Source organism: Ornithorhynchus anatinus, chromosome X1, assembly GCF_004115215.2.
Source record: "Ornithorhynchus anatinus isolate Pmale09 chromosome X1, mOrnAna1.pri.v4, whole genome shotgun sequence".
In the NCBI taxonomy this organism is placed as follows: domain Eukaryota; kingdom Metazoa; phylum Chordata; class Mammalia; order Monotremata; family Ornithorhynchidae; genus Ornithorhynchus; species Ornithorhynchus anatinus.
The window spans coordinates 108,273,181-108,287,826 of NC_041749.1; the positions used below are offsets into that span (position 1 = coordinate 108,273,181).

At 49.7% G+C, this 14,646-nt stretch overlaps 2 non-coding genes across 2 annotated transcripts; both read left to right on the forward strand.

Annotated features, from left to right (window-relative positions):
- The first annotated feature begins 475 nt into the window (after positions 1-475).
- Positions 476-613, forward strand: LOC114807279. The gene has a single exon (XR_003755329.1). It is a non-coding gene; the product is annotated as a small nucleolar RNA SNORA7 (small nucleolar RNA).
- Positions 614-14,013: 13,400 nt separating this feature from the next.
- On the forward strand, positions 14,014-14,152 carry LOC114807042. The gene has a single exon (XR_003755095.1). It is a non-coding gene; the product is annotated as a small nucleolar RNA SNORA7 (small nucleolar RNA).
- Positions 14,153-14,646: the final 494 nt, after the last annotated feature.

Below are 14,646 nucleotides of genomic sequence, written 5' to 3' on the forward strand. Positions count from 1 at the left end.
AGACAGACAAAAACAATAGCAATAAATAGAATCAAGGGGATGTACATCTCATTAACAAAATAAATAGGGTAAAATAAATACAAACGAGCAGATGAGCACAGTGCTGAGGGGAGGGGAAGGGAGAGGGGGAGGAGCAGAGGGAAAGGGGGGGTAAGGGGGCTTAGTTGAGGGGAGGTGAAGCAGGGGGCAGAGAGGGAGCAGAGGGAAAAGGGGAAGCTCAGTCTGGGAAGGCCTCTTGGAGGAGGTGGTGAGGAGGTGAGGAGGTTGCAGCATGCGTGGCTGCAACGTGAATGTGTATCAATCCATCAATCATTGGAATTTATTCAATGCTTACTATGTGCAGAATGCCATACTTACCGCTTGGGAGAATACAGTACAGCAGAATAAGCAGACACGTTCCCTGCCCGTAATGAGTTTACAGTCTAGAGCGGGAGACAGACATTAATACGAATAAATAATTTATAATATATAATTTCCCCTCTCAGGATCACACCTGCAGAGTTTCCAGTACTCTCCTAGTCTTGGCTATGGGAGGGAGAATTAAGCAGAAGCATACCCATTGCATTCCTAGCTTGGGCAGTGGCTAGCCAGTGGAAGGCAATCTGCTACAAGTCAAAACTCCCCTGTGCCGGGCAGCAGCGGCGTGGGGCAGAATCGAGGGTGGAGACTCAAGTTGATTGTGTGGAAGAAGGCGATGGTAAACCACTTCCATATTTTTACCAAGAGAACTCTGTGGATACACCACCAGAACGATTGCAGATGGAGGTGGGGCGTTCTGGGAGAGATGTGTCCGTGGCGTCGCTATGGGTCGGAGACGACGCGACGGCATAAGACAAGACAGTGTATAATTTCAAGATATGTACACAGGTGCTGTGGGGTTGGGAGTAAGGTGACGACCAAATGTCCGAAGGACACGGATCAAGTACATAGATGAGGCAGAAGGGAGAGCGAGCAGGGGAAAAGAGGGCTTAGTCGGGGAAGGCCTCCTGGAGGAGATGTGACCTTAATAATGCTTTGAAGGTGGAGTGGCGGTCTGGTGTACGTGAGGGAGAGGGAGTTCCGGGCTAGGGGGAGGATGTGGGACGTGTAGGCTTGCAATGGAGGAAGGGTTCCTGTGTGCATGGCACAGGCACGTGAGTGAATATGATCTGGGGGGGTGGGTTTCATGGGCTGTACAGATTGGATGTGGAAGTGAACCTGAGCCTGCCCGTGTGCAGGGAGTGTGAGGCTGCCAGTCGCTACCACGACCACCATCATCGTCGTCACCATGACTGTGGGCAAGTCACTTCACTTCTCTGGGCCTCAGTTACCTCATCTGTAAAATGGGGATTAACTGTGAGCCTCACGTGGGACAACCTGATTACCCCGTATCTACCCCAGCGCTTAGAACAGTGCTCTGCACATAGTAAGCGCTTAACAAATACCAACATTATTATCAGTAGGGGCCCTTAATGGGCAAGGATCGTGGACAATCAAACCCAGGCCATCCAACCGCACTCTCGCTCCCAAAAAGGGGACAGAAGCCACGAGATCAGGTCACAGAGAGGCAGCCCGGTGTATGTGGTGGGGGAGGAGGGGGGTTTCAGTGTGTCTGGTTTTTTGGAGATATGACATTCCAGAGACACCCACAAATTTCCTCTAACACTCCTCAGGGCCTTTTCCCCTGGCGACCTCAAAGAGATCAGCCTCTTTGCTCACTTGGAGAGAGAAGAGAAGTTTTTTTACCAAGTGACCGGGGTGAACTTTCTAAGTCGTTGCAGTGCCTGTGACTGAGAATTCTCTGTGTTAATTAGACCCAGGAAATTAGAAACGGTCCTAAATATAACCGGCCAATCTGGGGCCAGCATTGGGAGGAAAACAGCGCTCTGAACAGCTTTGTGCTTCTCCTCCACCCCCTCAGGGGGGAAAAGGAAATAGATGGATTCAGGCTGAATGGACACTTTAAGAGTGTGACTAGCAGTGAGGAGTCAGGGTCCAGGGAGCTGCAGGGAGAGGGCTTAATGGGGGGCAGAAAGGAGGTGGGATCAGGATGCTCCAGATCTCCCCAAATGGGGCTCAACTGGGTCCAGATGACGGAGGTATCTTCTCCTTTCTCTGTTCTTCCACTCGGGGGGTGGGGGGAGAGAGAGAGAGGGAGAGAGAACGAGTGTGTATACACATCCTGCATCCTCCACTCCTCCTGGAGCTGTTCCTAGGTCCCTGTTGGCTATTCGGATAGTGACAATCACATTTATAAGACCATGAGGCCTTAGTCACTTTGGCTCAGACCCTCAGGCTGTCTCTGACAGCAACATCAGGACGCTTGGAGAAACTGTCTGGTGGTTGCCCCCCACCCCCCACCCCACCCCCAGCCCTCTAATGACCTATCATGGCCCTCTCGCCCTGTCCCCCAGATTCCATACCCTCCCCCAGACACACACGCACACCGCACCCACACGCATGTCCTTGCACCTGGGCCCCTTCCTTAGCTGCCCCTCGCCAGAGAACTGCCGGCATGAGAGGCAGAGAAGATGGGGAAGTTGTGCAGATAGGGAGAAAGACCGATGGAAAAAATAATCTGGGGAAGCGAAACAGAAGAAACCGAGGTGATTCCACAGGGGAGAGTTTCAGAGATAGAAAGGGACAGATGGGTAGAGAGACACACACACACACATTCATTCATTCATTCAATAGTATTTATTGAGCGCTTACTATGTGCAGAGCACTGTACTAAGCGCTTGGAATGAACGAGTCGGCAACAGATAGAGACGGTCCCTGCCGTTTGACGGGCTTACCGTCTAATCGGGGGAGACGGACAGACGAGAACGATGGCAATAAATAGAGTCGAGGGGAAGAACGTCTCGTAAAAACAATGGCAACTAAATAGAATCGAGGCGATGTAGTTTCATTAACAAAATAAATAGGGTAATGAAAATATATAAAGTTGAGCAGACGAGTACAGTGCTGAGGGGATGGGAAGGGAGAGGGGGAGGAGCAGAGGGAAAGAGAGAGACAGAGATGATCTTGTATCTGCCCCAGCAGTTCGTACAGTGCTTGGCAATAGTGAGCTCTGAACAAGTACCACAGTTATTACTACTATTAGGGGTCATTGACAGCCAATCAAGCCACAGTGGCCTGGATATTTTGGCCAGGATGGAAACTCCAAAATGCATCCCTATCCCCCACGCAGAATGACGGACGCTGTCCCGCAGTGCCATTAGGAGAGGACAGAGGGCCGACACCTGCAGCTGAAAGCCACCCCAGGTGCCTGAGTAGGAGAAGCTTAGCCTACCACTGTGTACCATCCTCCCAGGCCCCCGCCAGGTGCCTGAGACCAGCAGCCAGCCTTGGCGTGCTTTGGGTTGGACCAGCAGGGGGGTGGAATGGAGCTACCAACCGAAGGTGGTTTAAACCCAGCCACGAAACTCAGCTCTCCGGTCAATCAATCAATCATATTAATCGAGTACTTACTCTGTGCAGAGCACTGTACCAAGTGCTTGGGAGAGCGCACTGTAACAGTATAACAGAGCTCATAGGCACAGTCCCTGCCCACAATGAGCCAGGGACTCAGCGCTTAGTGCAGTGCCCGGCAAATAGTAATCACTTAACAGATACAATTAATAATAATAATAATAGACAAAAGCCAACACCAAAGAAAAAAGAAATTGGTTCAACTCTTGACCTGCTCCCCTGGCTCATGCACAAATATACCCTGAGCGGTGTGGAAGTATGGTTCCTCCTAGGGGTTTAAATAACCCCCCCGTCCCTTCCTCATCCTACCCTGGGGACCATGAACCCTTTCAACCCATCAGTGTCCCACAGCCATTCGGAGCAGTGAAAATTCCGCTAGTGGAAATTAACCCGGGCCTGGGAGTCAGAAGACCTGGGTTCTAATCGTTTAGACTGCGAGCCCGTCACTGGGCAGGGATTGTCTCTATCTGTTGCCAAATTGTACATTCCAAGCGCTTAGTACAGTGCTCTGCACATAGTAAGCGCTCAATAAATACTACTGAATGAATGGATGGATCCCGGCACCGCCACATATCTGCTGCGTGACCTTGGGCAAGTCACTTATCAATAAATCGATCAACCGTCGGTATATACTGAGCACTTACTGTATGCAGAGCACTGTACTAAGCAGTTGGGAAAGTACAGTATCACAGAGCTGGTAGATTGGTAGAGCTTACAGTCTAGAGGGGGAGACAGACATTAGTATAAATAAATACATTACAGATATGTATACAAGTGCTTTGGGTCTGTGGGAACAGTGAATAAAGAGTGCAAATCCGAGCTCTAGGGCAACGCAGAAGCGAGTGGGAGTAGGGAAAATGTGGGCTTAGCGGGGGAAGGCCTCTTGGAGGAAATGTGATTTTAATAAGGTTTTGAATTCATTCATTCATTCATTCAATTGTATTTATTGAGTGCTTACTGTGTGCAGAGCACTGTACTAAGCACTTGGGAGAGTACGATATAATAATAGACACATTCCCTGCCCACAACGAGCTTACAGTCTAGAGGACTGTAGGACTTGGGTTCTAATCCTGTTTTCTCCACTTGTCTGCTGTGTGACCTTGGGCAAGTTCATTCATTCAGTCGTATTTATTGAGACACAAGATTAACCTGTGTCTACCCCAGCGCTTGGAACAGTGGTTGGCACGTAGTAAGTGCTTAATAAATACCATCGTTATTATTACAGTCTTAATCCCCATTTTACAGATGAGCTAACCGAGGCACAGAGAAGTTAAGTGACTTACCCAAAGTCACACAGCTGACAAGTGGCAGAGCCGGGATTAGAACCCACAACCTCCGACTCCCAAGCCCGGGCTCTTTCCACTAAGCCACGCTGCTTCTCATCCTCAGATCCTGAATCAGGCTATCCTGGCCAGGATTCTCTCTCTCTGTCTCCAACACCAGGACCCTGGGAGGAACTATGTGTTTATTACCCTCCTGGATTCCCAACCTCATGGTTCGGGATGAACCATCCAACATCCCCTGTCTCTCCCTCTAGTGACCGGTTAGAGACGGCTTGTCCATGAATCTATCCAAAACGCCATTAAGCCTGCTGGTATTTTTGGCTGCACAGCTTCCTGTAGGAATGAATCCAATATATTTACCCACCCTGCTGTGGGAAGAAACAATTTCTTTCCTTTGTTTTCAATCTGCCATCCTCAAGTTTCAGTGGGTGTGGGATTTGGGGAACAACTGTTCTATATTCCCCCTATCTGCTCCTCTCTAAACTTCAATCCTGTCGCCTCTCGGCCCGTGTCTTTCCAGAGTAAAGAGTTCTAACCCTAGCGGGAAGCAGCGTGACCTAATGGAAAGAGGACCTGGGTTCTAATCCCGGCTCCGCCACATGCCTGGTGCGTGACTTGGGGCGAGTCACTTCACTTCCCGGTGCCTGTTTCCTCTCATTCGTTCATTCATTCATTCAATCATATTTATTGAGCGCTTACTGTGCGCAGAGCACTGTACTAAGCGCTTGGAAAATACAATTCGGTAACAGAGACAATCCCTACCCAACAGCGGGCTCACAGTCTAGAAGGGGGAGACGGTCACATGTAAAATGGGGATTCGAAACCAGCTCTCACTCCCCATTAAACTGGTAGCCTTGTGTGGGGAAGGGACAGAGTCCGACCTGATGATCTTGGGTCTGCCCCAGCACTTGGTACAGTGCTTGGCACACAGTGAGCGCTGTACAAACACCACCGTGCTCATCCTTTTCTGTTGAACTTGCTTGGAACTACTTCGCCCCCTCGACCATCCCGGTGATCTTCCTCTGTCCCTCCTCCAGCTTTGTGAGATCGTCCTGAGGTGAGCTGACCAGACTTGCCCGCAGAAGTCGAGTTCTGCTCAAAAGCCATTTGGGGTTTAAAAGAAATAGCCAAACTGGGCTCCTGGGCTACAGTACAACTATAAAACCGAGCAATGTTTGTCACAGGACCACTATCCTTGCCAACGTTTTAGTTTTTACAGATGGGAGGTCAGAGCTACTGTTTCGGGTTTGTTTTTTTTAATAAATAAAAATGGTGTTTATTAAGCACTTACTATGTGCAGGCACTCTTTTAAGCTCTGGAGTGGAAACAAGATAATCAGGTTGGACACAGACTGTCCCACATGAGGCTCATAGTCTTAAATCCCCATTTGACAGATGAAGTAACTGAGGCACAGAGAAGTGAAGTGATTTGTCCAAGGTCACATGGCAGAGCTGGGATTAGAATCCAAGTCCTCTGACTCCCGGGCCCAGGGTCTTTCCACTAGGCCATGCCGCTTCTTATGGTTATGGTTATGACCACCCCAGGGCAGGACCCTGTGTCTCCTTTGATTTCTGTCAAGAAAGACTTCCTGGAGGAGGTGGACATCGAGGGCTAGGGAGGGGAAAGAGCCTGGCAGATGAATAGTAGAAAGAGGTTACAGATTGGGGTGTCTATAATGTCCTGACTATCCTGCAGAACCATTTTCCTGTAGACTCTGGACTGAAAGCTGCTTTTAAAAAAAAATATTATCTGTTAAGCACTTACTACGTGCCAGGCACTGTACTAAGCACTGGGTTAGATACAAGATAATCATCTTGGACACAGTCCACGCCCCCCCCCCCCCCGGGTTCACAGTCTTAATCCCCATTTTACAGAGAGGTAACTGAGGCCCAGAGAAGTGAAGTGACTTGCCCCAGGTCACACAGCAGACAAGTAGCAGAGCTGGGACTAGAACCCAGGTCCTTGTCACTCCCAGGCCCGGGGTCTAGCCACTAGGCAACACTGCTTCTTGTGGGCGTCTCATGCTTCTTGTGCTCCCTGTGGTCGGGGAACCTATCAATCAACTCTGTTACATTATATTCTCTCAAGCCCCAAGTCCAGCGCTCTGCACACAGCGCTCAATAAAAACCATCGATTCATCCGTGGCTCAGTGGAAAGAGCACGGACTTTGGAGTCAGGGGTCATGAGTTCGAATCCCAGCTCTGCCACTTGTCAGCTGTGTGACTGTGGGCAAGACACTTAACTTCTCTGAGCCTCAGTTACCTCACCTGTAAAATGCGGATTAAGACTGTGAGCCCCACGTGGGACAACCCGATTCCCCTGTGTCTACCCCAGCGATTAGAACAGTGCTCTGCACATAGTAAGCGCTTAACAAATACCAACATTATTCACATTATTATCCTTTCAATTGTATTTATTTAGCGCTTACTGCGTGCAGAGCACTGTACTAAGCGCTTGGGGGAGTACGATTTAACAACAAACAGACACATTCTTGCCCACGATGAGCTCACAGTCTTGATGGTTTGACTGTGGGTACGTGGGGATGATGGGGACTGAGGCCTACCCCTGATTGAAGCTAGGGTTGGTACAAGCTAATCAGGTTGACGCAGTCTCTGGGTCCTTTCCCTCTAAACCTAAACTCATCGTGCACAGGGAATGTGTCTGTTATATCATCCTCCCTCAAGCTGGGAGTCCGGCTCGGTCACCCTAGGTCTCCAGCAAACCTGAGAGCTTCCAAGACCCCAAATCAGGTCTCATCTGGCTGGCTCCCCCCTAACAGCTCCACCTACTTTCTGCTTGCCCGCCCTCACAATGGTCAGTCGGCTCCTACGTACGCCCGCGCGCTCACACGCACACCAACACGGTGCCGACTGAAGGCCGGGAAGGGGAGTCGTTTGAGCCAAACTCTGGATCGGGGCGCGGGTTGGTTCTTTAGGGAATCTGAAGAACTCACCGTTTGCATTTCATTTCCTGCCTCCTCCAACTTAAAAATCTCCAGATTCTGAAAGCAAATGTGTCTTGGATCCCCAAGGACACTCAGCTCCTTGAAAGCCAACGGAGCTCTATTTATAGCATCTTTGTAGTCAAAGATGATGCCCCTGAGGGTGAAGATTACCCATGGGTGTGAATGTTGTGCTGACAGATTGGCTGTTTGCAGTGCTTGGCGCTGTTTTTGTTTTTACCACCTTGTCTCACCATCATCTTGGAGCTTCTGTTCGCAAAGTGATGTTCTTTTTGGGATTGCAGTGCACCAGGCTGCCCTGTCTGCCACAGTCGTCTCCCAGCTCTCAACTGTGATGCTGCATCATCTGAGGCTGCTGTGCTTTACCGTGCCCTCAAAGCATTTGCTCCGTCTCCCTTGCTTCCGGACGCCCCGTTTCGGCTCGCCCTCCAGCAGCTGCTTGGGAATCCCTTCTCTGCGCAAATCCCACCCCGAGAAGCTACTTGGGGGTGAACATTGCCTCGCTGTTAGTAGACTGACTGGTTCAAAGGTTTCGCTGTTGACGATCTTGCCCGCAAATTTCATGACCAGTGTGGCTCGTAGGCGGATGCTGAGGAAACTGTCTGAGAAGTTCGAAGCCCCGTCTGTGAAAAGTCCAACTCTTGCAAATATTTAGAAGGTTGGACACCACCACAGTTCTGCAGAACTCCAACTTGGCCACGCCCTTCTAGACTGTAAACTCACTGTGGGCAGGGAACATGTCTACCAACACTTTGTTAGTGTACTCTTCCAAGCTCGTAGTACGGTGCTCTGAACACAGTAAGTGCTCAGTAAATACTATTGATCGATCGATTGACGCTCCATTGGTCCCTTCACTCTATCCGCCTGTCTGGATTTGGATTTCTACTTCCTGGTCTATATATGGATGACATTTATTGAGCACCTACTGAGTACCGGCACGGTCCTTGACATTTGGAAAAGTACAACAGAAGTAAGACACATGTTCCGCGCAGCCCCCCCAGGGACAGGAACCGTGACTAATTCTCATCTGGGTATTCTTTCCCCGTGCTTACTACAGTGCTCTGAACACCGTAAGTGTTTAATAAACACTATTACCATTATAACTACTCAAGGAGCATACAACTTGATGGGCTATCAGGGCTAGTGGGCTGCCTGGGTAGCAGAATTCAGTGCCACATGCCAACGGCACGTGTCAGCAGTCCACTGAGCTGCAGTGGAAGGCCCAGATATCAGTAAAGTCATCATTACTGGGAGCAGATGCTCCCCCCTCCTTTCCTCCCCCGGTGCCCCCTGAGGGTTCCCCATCCCAGGAGAGACTCGGTCTTGAAGCGGAGATCGCACTGGCTCTTGTGCCAGGCATTCACATGGCTGTCTTTGGGTAGACTCTTCTCCCTACGGTCCCTTGAAAAATGAGGTCCCAGCCGGCAGGCACTGCCCTAGCCGGGGCCAGGCCGGGGCCAAGTATGACCGGTGTCCGTCACCCGTCTTCAGCACCGATCAGTGAAAAACCCAACCACCCATGGCTCAATCTGAAACCGAGCTCAGCCTTAAAAAAATGACTGAAATAAATGGGCTCCTTGTCGATACAGCGGGTGGCCCAGGAGATAACAGCTCAAATAATTTCAAGATTGTCACTTGTGCAACAAAGGGGAAAAATGAAATCTTTTCCTGTCTTCCTGCTTCCCCCTCCCCCCCGCCCCATCCCTGCCCAGATTTCCCTAGAATGGCTACGATAGCAGAGATTCTGCAGCATAGAAGTGCCCTCCTTTCTCCTTCCAGTTGTTGATGTGAAACCCGTCAGATCCTGGGCCACCCCAACTCAGTCCCATGGTCAGCCCAGCTCAGGGCTCTGGCTCTGACAGCGGCATCCGGACACTCGGAGGGATCGGGTGATGGTGGTCCTCCTAGGCAGCGTGGCTCAGTGGAAAGAGCATGTGCTCGGGAGTCAGAGGACATGGGCGCTACTCCCGGCTCCACCACTCGTCTGCTGGGTGACCTGGGGCAAGCCGCTTAACTTCTCTGTGCCTCGGTTACCTCATCTGTAAAATGGGGATGAAAACTGTGGGCACCCCATGGGACAACCTGATTACCTTGTATCTACCCCGGCCTTTGGAACAGTGCTCGGCACATAGTAGGCGCTTAACTAATACCATAATTATTATTACTATTAGGCACCCATCCTCTTGGCTCGAGATGCCCCCCCCCCACACTTTCCCTTCTACATCCCTAACTTCCTTCTCACCGTCTCTTTCTTAGATCAGACACTGAGCCATCCCAGGACCCTGCCTCTGACATCAGTTGGCTTGGCGGCACCGGCTGATGTCTGCCCTCCTGGATATGTGTCCTCCTGGTGAGGGATGGACAACATCCTCAACATCCATAATTTTCCCTCCAGGAACCCACTAGGAAACATTCATCCGTGGATCTGCCCAAAACCTATTTGAACCTGATCTCATTTTTGGCTGCACAGCTTCCTTAGGAAAAACCTCCATCTGCTCCCCACCCCATCAATCCATCAATCAGTGTTATTTATTGAGCACCTACCATTTCTACAGCTTGAGTGAGAGCGATACCGTAGAGTTGGTAGTTGCAATCCCTGCCCTCAAGGAACTTGCCATCTAGTAAGCTTTCAATCTTCACCCCCAAATGGGTGAAGTGCTTCCCTTCATTTGGTTTGAACCTGCCACTCTCAAGCATCAATGACTGTCCCCGTGCTACCCCCTCACAATAATAATAATAATAATTATGTTGGTATTTGTTAAGCACTTACTATGTGCCAAGCACTGTTCTAAGCACTAGGGTAGATACAAGGCTATCAGGTTGTCCCACGTGGGGCTCCCAGTCTTAATCCCCATTTTAATAATAGTAATAATAATAATAATAATAATGTTGGTATTTGTTAAGCACTATGTGAGGAGCACTGTTCTAAGCACTGGGGTAGACACAGGGTAATCGGGTTGTCCCACATGAGGCTCACAGTTAATCCCCATTTTACAGATGAGGTAAGTGAGGCACAGAGAAGTTAAGTGACCCTGCCCAAGGTCACACAGCTGACATGTGGCAGAGCTGGGATTCGAACCCATGACCTATGACTCCCAAGCCCAGGCTCTTTCCACTGAGCCACGCTGCTTCTCTATAGTAGACGCAATCCCTGCCCTCGGAGCGCTTACATCTAGCCAGGGAGGCAGATACCAAGATAAATTATAAGCAGGGGTTGAGACTGAGTTTAAAGGTGTGCAAATAATAACAATAATAATTATAATAATAATAATTCTGGTACTGAAGTGCTTACTATGTGCCAAGCACTGTTCTGAGCGCTGGGGTAGATACAAGTTATCACCTAAGCCCTTGGGTACTCACCCTCCCTGCCCCCAAGCACTTTTGAGAAGCAGTATGGCCTCGTGGTTAGAGCATGGCCCTGGGAGTCAGAAAGACCTGGGTTCTAATCCCAGCTCTACCACTTGTGTGCTGTGTGACCTTGGGCAAGTCACTTAACTTCTCTGTCCTTCAGTTACCTCACTCTTTAAAATGGGGATTAAGACTGTAAGCCCCGTGTGGGACAGGGACTGTGTCTGACCTGATGAGCTTGTGTCTATCCCAGTGCTTGGCACATAATAAGCACTTTATACTATTAACAAAAAAAAAAAGAATGGACTGGAGACTGTAAACTCCTTGTGGGCAGGGAACGTGTCTGCCAACTCTGTTGTATTGAACTCTCCCAAATGCTTAGCTCAGGGCTCTGCATGCAGTAAGTGCTCAGTAAATACCAGCGATTGATTCATTGATTGGCAAAAGGAGAGACCGGAGGCAGGGAGGTCAGCAGGGAGGCTGATGCAGTAGTTGAGTCAAGATAGAACTGCTTGGATCAGCATGGTAACAGTTTGGGTGGGAGAGGAAGGGGCAGATTCTGAAGATGTTGTGAAGAGATAACCTAGAGGATTTGGTGAGAGAATAAAAATGGGGTCGAAAGATAGAGGGGGGTCAAGGATAATGCCAAAATCGTGCACTTGAGAGACAAGGAAGATGGCGGTGGTGTCAACACTGATAGGAAAATTAGGTGGAGGAGAGGATTGGGGAGGGAAAATGGGGAGGACAGTTTTTGGACAAATTGTGCTCGAGGGGCCAGGGGACTTTCATGTAGAGATGTCCCGGAGGCAAGAGGAAATGCAAAATTGTAATAATAATGTTGGTATTTGTTAAGCGCTTACTATGTGCAGAGCACTGTTCTAAGCACTGCGGAAGATACAGGGTAATCAGGTTGGGCCACGTGAGGCTCACAGTCTTAATCCCCATTTTACAGATGAGGTAGCTGAGGCACAGAGAAGTGAAGTGACTTGCCCACAGTCACACAGCTGACAAGTGGCAGAGCTGGGATTAGAACCCATGACCTCTGACTCCCAAGCCCAGGCTCTTTAATAATAATAATAATAATGTTGGTATTTGTTAAGCGCTTACTATGTGCAGAGCACTGTTCTAAGCGCTGGGGTATACAAGGCAATCAGGTTGTCCCACATGAGGCTCACAATCTTCATCCCCATTTTACAGAAGAGGTAACTGAGGCACAGAGAAATGAAGTGACTTGCCCACAGCCACACAGCTGACAAGTGGCAGAGCTGGGATTCGAACCCATGACCAGCACGGGCTTTGGAGTCAGAGATCATGGGTTCGAATCCCGGCTCGGCCACTTGTCAGCTGTGTGACTTTGGGCAAGTCACTTAACTTCTCGGTGCCTCAGTTACCTCATCTGTAAAATGAGGATTAAGACTGTGAGCCCCATGTGGGACAACCTGATTCCCCTGTGTCTACCCCAGCGCTTAGAACAGTGCTCGGCACATAGTAAGTGCTTAACAAATACCAACATCATCATCATCATCATTCATCATGACCTCTGGCTCCCAAGCCCATGCTCTTTCCACTGAGCCACGCTGCTTCTCGTTGTAGTGAAAGAGAGAGCTTGGGGCTGGAGAGGGAGATTTGGGAGTCATCTGTTTTGGGACGGAAGGTGAAGCGTTGAGAGCAGATGAGCTCCCCAAGGTAGTGTAGATAATCAATCGTATTTATTAAGTACTTACTATGTGCAGAGCACTGTACTACTGGGAGAGTACAATATAACAGAGTTGATAGACACGTTCCCTGCCCACAAGGAGCTTACAGTCTAGAGGGGGAGACAGATATTAGAATAAATAAATAAATGACTATGTACATCAGTGCTGTGGGGCTGAGCCTTGAAGAATTCCCCCAGTTGGGGGTTGGGGGGGGGGGGGTGTCCACAGTCTCAAAGGCAGTTGAAAGGCCCTGGAGGATGGCGAAGAGTCTGTTAGATTTGACGAGGAAGAGGTCATGGGTGTCCTTGGAGGGAGCGTTCAGTGAAGTGGAGGGAGCGAAAGCAGGTTGACAGTGGATTGAGGAGGGATTTGGATGAAAGGAAGTGGAGTAAGCGGGTGGCTCCAACCAGCCGGAGGAGTTTGGATGGGAATGAAAGGAGGGAAATTGGAAGCTAGCTGGACAGTGCAGTGGGGTCAAAGGAGGATTTTGCTTGTTTGTTTTAAGATAAGGGAGACATGGGTTTGCTTGAAAGCAAAGGGGAAGGAGCAATCAGAAAGCGAGCGATTGAAGATGGCAGTCAGGTAGGGAAGAAGAGCGGGCAAAAGTGGTTTTCTGAGGGGTGTGTGAAGCGTTGGGCTTGGAAGTGCAGGTGGAGCGGATAGAGGTAGGAACACTGAGGGTTTAGGAGGGAGTTAGAAGTCTGAATTAGCCGGTGCGGTCGGGGGCATGGGAGCCAGTAAGGGAGAAGTAGTATTTCTAAGCTGAGGAGAGGGTGGAGATGTAGTAGGTGAGGATGAATTGAGGTGGACGAGGTCGACCCGATGCCTGAACTTCCATCAGCATTGCTCCTCGGTGCAAGCACAAGAGTGGAGAAAACAGACTGCGGAGATGATCCAAGGCTGTGGGTCGGTGATGCGAGATCAACGGAAGGACGGGGGAGGAGGCCTGATCCTTACCTACCCTCGGGGAGTTTCCAATCTTGCAACAGGAACAGAGGCTAAATTTAAATTATAGGTAGGAAGAAGTAATGGAGTATAAAGATACGTAGTTAAGTGCTTAGGTGATGAAGAAGTGCTGAGAGAGTAGTCAGGAGATATGAGCTGAGAGGATAGACATCAATCAAAGAAAGCCTCCTGCAGGAGACAGCACCACAATCCCTCTGTCTTTCAAACTGGTAACTTTGGCATAATCCCTGACTCCTTCTCTTTCAACCTCCATATTCAGTCTGTCACCAATTCCTGTTGGGTTTTCCTCCACAGCATTCCCTGGACACCCCTCTCAGGGTCACACCTGGAGAGTTTCCAGTACTCTACCAGTCACGACTACAGGAGGGAGAGTCAAACAGAGGCCTACCCATTCCATTCCTAGCCTTGGGCAGTGGCTAGCGAGTGGAAGGCCATCTGCTACAAGTCAAAACTCACCTGTGATGAGCAGCAGCGGCAGGAAGAGAGTCGAGGGCAGAGACTCTTTTACTGCACGGAAGGAGGCAGAGGTAAACCACTTCGGTATTTTTCCAAGAAAACTCTATGGATATGCTACCAGAACGACTGCCGATGGAAGTGGGGCGTTCTGGGAGAGATGCGTCTAAGGCGTCGCCATGGGTCGGACACGACTCGACAGCATGAGACAACAACAACAATTTGCCGGATCTGCCCCTTCCTCTCCATCTAAATGGTCACCAGGCTGGTCATTGCAGTAGTCGGCTTGACAACTACAACAGGCTCCTCACTGACCTTCCTGCCTCCAATCTCTCCCCTCTTAAATCCATACTTCGCTTTGTTGCTCACGTCATTTTTCTAAAATGGCATTCTGCACTTGTCTAATCCCTTCTCAAAAATCTCCAAGGGTTACCCATTCCTCTTTCCATCACGATGAAGCTGAGCACTGGTTTTAAGGCACTCAGTC